The 5377-nt window shown below is 36.6% G+C and overlaps 1 non-coding gene across 1 annotated transcript; it reads left to right on the forward strand.

The window, feature by feature from the left end:
- Positions 1–4568: 4568 nt before the first annotated feature.
- On the forward strand, positions 4569–4648 carry TRNAL-UAG (transfer RNA leucine (anticodon UAG)). Its single transcript has one exon. It is a non-coding gene; the product is annotated as a tRNA-Leu (tRNA).
- The last annotated feature ends 729 nt before the right edge of the window (positions 4649–5377 follow it).

Genomic DNA, 5377 nt, shown 5'->3' on the forward strand with positions numbered 1-5377 from the left:
AAATGATGGATGAGATTCATCAAAAATAACATGGATGCTTTCTTCAACACATTGAGTCCACTTGTTATATATCTTGTAAGCCTTGCTTTGAGAAGAGTAGCCAAGAAATATCCCTTCGACACTTTTGGCATCGAACTTACCAAGTTGATCTTTTCCATTGTTGAGAACATAACATTTGCATCCAAATGTTCTTAGGTAAGTCAGCTTGGGTTTTCTTCCATTCAGTAATTCATACGGCGTCTTGTTCAGAATTGATCTGATCATGCATTTGTTCACTAAGTAGCAGGTAGTGTTGACAACTTCAGCCCAGAAGTCCTTTGCAAGTCCACTGTCAATCAACATTGTTCTTTCCATTTCTTTCAGAATTCTGTTCTTTCTTTCTACTACTCCATTTTGCTGTGGAGTTTTGGGAGCTGAGAAGTTGTGAGTGATGCCGTTTTCATTGCAGAATTCATCAAGTTTGACATTGTCAAATCCTGTCCCATGATCTGATCTAATGCATACAACTCTAGACTCCATCTTCACCTAGATTTTCTTTACAAAGGCCGCAAATACTTCAACAATTTCATTTTTTGTTCTGAGAAATAGAGTCCATGTGAATCTGGAATAGTCATCCATGATTACGAAAATGTATCTCTTTCCTCATCTGCTCTGCACCCTCATAGGTCCACACAGATCCATATGCAGGAGCTCAAGCGGCTTTGAGGTGCTCACATCTCTTTTTGACTTAAAAGAGGATTTTATATGTTTTCCTCTAGCACAGGCATCACAGACTTTTTGAGTTTTGAATTGTGACATTGGCAAACCATGGACTAGGTCCTTCTGAATTAGTTTGTTCAAAAGGGAAAAGCTTGCATGGCCCAGTCTTTTCTACCATAGTTCAGCATCATTGTCAACTGCCTTCAGACAACTCAGATCACCACTCTGTAAGGATTCGAAATCAGCAACATAGATGTTCTTGTATCTTTTGGCCACCAGAACTATTTCACCGGTCACAAGGTCAGTGACTGTACATATTTTGGACAAGAATTCAACCTTGTTTCCTTTATCGCAAATTTGAGAGACACTCAGGAGACTGTACTTAAGTCCATTGACATAGTACACATTTTCAATAGAGTGAGTGAGTGACTTCCCAACTTTTCCAACTCCAAGAATGTATCCCTTTTTGTCGTTGCCAAAGGATACACTCCCTCCTTACAGGGCTTTTAGTGAAAGAAAGTTTGTGGTGTTCCCAGTCATATGTTTCGAACACCCACTATCCATGAACCATTGTTGACCACTTCCCTTCACTATTCCCTGCACAAAAGATTAGGAGTTAGTTTTAGGAACCCAAACAAGTTTGGGTCCCTTGTAGTAACCAAGAGGATGAATAAGAGCTCTTTTAGTCCATGCATGTAATGTGTGTTTCTTGTGAGTGGAACCTGGTCCCTCTTTTGTGGTCACAATTTCAGCAGCCACTTTATATTTTGGTACTGATTGATTCTTTGCCTAGACACCTTCCTTGAAGTGCCAGTTTTCCCACATTGGGTACGAGGCCAGTTATCAGATGCAGTGGCTCTCTTACTGTGAGGGTTGTGAGGAGTTTTCTCCCTAGGGAACCCTGCTCCCCGCCCTTTTTCACTGTCATTAGTGAGCATGGAAGTGGTAGCTTCTAAGGACCAGGTCCACTTTAGAGACCTTTCAAGATCATTCATTACTTTTTCTAGATTGGCTTGGAGGAGCTCGTTTTTCTCAATTTCAGCACACATCCCATATCTTAAGGCCTTCACCTCATCTTCAAGCCTAAAATATTCCTCACTAACTATCCCCTTTCCTCTTTCAGAGCTTTCAGGTTTTGAATTAGTCAAAGGCTTTACTAATAGTTCCCTTTGGTCTGTAGTTTCTGCCAAGAGATCACTCTTTTCTTTTCTAAGAATTTCAATGGTTTTCTTTTGATCAATAATTGCAGCCACTAAGTCTTCTCTAGTATGTTCAGATTCTTCTAGCTCTAAGAACAAGGAATCCCTATCCTCCGCAAGACTACAAAAGGCAGTAATTAAAACATGAGCTAAATACATGAGTTTTTTTGGAGAATAGGATTTCAGATTTTTCTGAACATCCCTGAAGTTTACCACTTTGTTGCCATTGTCTTCATCATTATCTGGTTGAGCCATCAAAGCAAGCATTGAGTCATATCCAATCTCCTCGCCTTCAACTGCCATCGTGGAACTATCATCAGTATCAGATTTATCTTGTTTTACTTGTGTAGTTCCCTCATAAGCTATTTGCAAAGCCTCCCATATTTCCTTGGCAGTGTCGCATGTAGAGATTCTGTCATACTCTTTAGGTCCCAAACCATATACCAGAATTTTCTTGGCACGAAAGTTCTTCTCCGCCGCTTTCTTATCTGCTTCAGTGTATTCTTTGTTGTTTTTTATTGAAAATGGAGATTCATTTAGTACCTTGATTGGAACAAACGGACCATCGCAGATGACATCCCAAAGCTCACAATCCTCAGCCATGATGAAATCATGCATTCTAGCTTTCCACCACCAATAGCATTTTCCATCAAACTTGGGTGGGTGGTATATGGATTAACCTTCTTCAAAATTAGTGGAGCCGCCATGAGGATTCTTCCTAGGTGTTAGCCTTATAGGAGGAACGAGCTGTGATACCAATTGTTAGATTGTATGGATCCACCAAATCGTAGAGTACCTGGTCCTCTACAAGATTCTGCTGAGAGCACTTAGTAAAGCATTAAGTAAATGAGGCAGAGGATTTTTACGTGGAAAAATCCCACACAAGAGGATCAAAAAACCACGACCTACCTTGTAGGCTTTTAACTTCACTAACTTGTAATCTTACCTATTATAATCCATTTTACAATACTTCCTATTGCAAAGAATTTACTCAACTAACTTGTGGTACCTTTACCACAAGCCACTTTGTGACTATCCTAGTTACAAAGGCTTTTTCTAACTTGTGATGCTATCACCACAAGCCCCTTTGTAATTCTACGATTACAAAGACTTTTTCTTATGACTAAATCTAGTCACAACATAAACTCAACGAGTTTACGGATTTGCAAGAGGATTCCTAACCAGTATGCTTCTAGATAAGCGATTTAGGAGATATGGTAAGTACAATAATAAGGTTACAACTCAACTAGGATAACACGCATCAATCTTTTAGGATCTGGTCCGTAGTGGCGTTCAACCTTGTTCTTCAAGCTTGAGAGGATGATTTTTCTATTTTTTTTTTTGCAAGAAACTTGAATGAGAAACAGAAACCTTCCAGTGATGCTTTTGTATAAAGCACATTTGGTACATCTTGATCACATGACTTGAAATGTGAGTACTTTGTTTGGTTAGAGAGTGAGTGGGCTGACAGTGTGGTGCAGTGCGGCAGAAACAGTGTCGTCAGTCACTTCATTTCCAGCTGTGTCCAAATGACTTTGTACTGCTAAGAGGAAAACACAAAAGCATCAGGTCCTTGTTTGGTTCCTAGTTCCTGAAGCTGTAGCAATTCATCTTTAGCTGAAATCAGTTAACGCTTGCAGTAATTCAAGTAGGTCAAGTTCCTTATCTGGTTCTTAGTCATAATTTTGGTAGATCATCAAAACATCAGGCAAGAGCATTTAAGATCTATCAGAAACTCTATATATATATAAAAGAAATCGTATATATATTTAAAGCGCCACCCAGAGTAATAGATGATACAAAGGTGCCAATGGCAAAGGGTAGGAGATTCCACCTTGGTTGTGAAGGATTGAACCCCTACATCACGTTAAGCTTTCAATCATTCCATATATTTCATTCTCTTTTTTCTTCTTTTGTAATTATTGTTAACTATATCTTACTTTATTTGTTTACTTTGACTTTCTTTTTGTGTCTCTTATTAGTTAAATATTTGTTTTTTCATACAAAGTTAAAATAACATTTCTATGTGGCACCCGAAAGCTCCAAATCTTAGATCCGCCTCTGTAATCACTACAATTATTTAAGCTTATTATTACTATAATGGTTTGATTTATTACTTTGTTATTTGACTTACAAATTCAAAAATTTCGATTCTCCTGCAAAAACTATGTCGAATGAAAATGGTATCTTTTTTTTCATATATCGATTTGATAATATCCTTTTGCTCTAAAAAATATCTTAAGTATTAAGTTTTAGCTATATATCTAGAGGAAATTTAATTGCAAGTTGAAGTTTCCAAATGAAAGGGAAATAATAAAACGGTGAAAGACGAGTACACGAATAAAAAGGTTCAAACAAAGAGAAAATGCTTTCCGATTCACAACATGCACTAAATTATATTAATTTATCATAGTTTAGTACTAAATATAAGTAAGAATTTTTATAACTATGTAGAAGACATGTATTATGTACTTATTGCTATGGATACATGCTTACGGGCATAAGTATTTTTCAGAGGTAAAGTGCTACTAAACTGAGGTTATAATTAATTAATCATGTCCAATAGTGGACAAATCCTGATTCATCTGTAAAACTGTCGGTGGATTGTGTGTAGTTGTAGCGCTTTAAAATAGTAATCAATTATAAAAACGGCGAAATTTCGTAAAGGAAGACAGTTTGGCCGAGTGGTCTAAGGCGCCAGATTTAGGCTCTGGTCCGAAAGGGCGTGGGTTCAAATCCCACAGCTGTCATTTTGCCTCATACCGCAGTCCCCTTGTTTTTCTTTCTTCTTTCCTCGTAGCTTAGTAAATACTTCCTCCGGGCCACTTTAAATGATTTTTTGGTCTTTTTTTTGTAATCCACAATATTTGATTTTTCCAGATATTAAGAAGGAATTAACTTCTTTTTTCCAAAGTTACCCTTAAAGTAAAGAGCTTAGAAGTAGTTTGTTATATTTTTAATGAGCAAATCAAGATTAATATGGTTAATTTTATTGTTAATTAATGTTAAAAGGTAAATTTCTTAATATGTGTTAAAAGATCCAAAAATTACTTAACATAGACCAGAGAGAGTAAAAATTATTCATTCAACTAAAATCTTCTCCTCATTCCGGTATCAATACTTTCTAAGTTTCAATATCTACCCAAAATATGAACTTTTTTGCTAATGAGTGCATTTTAGTTAGTTTTGATTGATGAAACTGTTCTTATGTTCTTGAACAGGCTACGTTTTTTATACCATATCATATGCACGAAGCAAGTGTTCAACCATTTTAGCCTATCAGTTACCTCCTGGCCTGAGGTCAATTGGTTAGTAATTTCTGAATCAACTACTCCTAAGTCCTAATAATAGATTTACGTGAACATGGTCATCATTTTTGCTTGGGAAAAATAATAATCAGAAATAGCCTAATTTATAAATTATAATTAAAAAATAGCCTTAGTTTTCAAAGTGATCAAATTTTAGCTACTTTTTCATGT

This window comes from Nicotiana tabacum, chromosome 21 (assembly GCF_000715075.1).
Source record: "Nicotiana tabacum cultivar K326 chromosome 21, ASM71507v2, whole genome shotgun sequence".
In the NCBI taxonomy this organism is placed as follows: Eukaryota; Viridiplantae; Streptophyta; class Magnoliopsida; order Solanales; family Solanaceae; genus Nicotiana; species Nicotiana tabacum.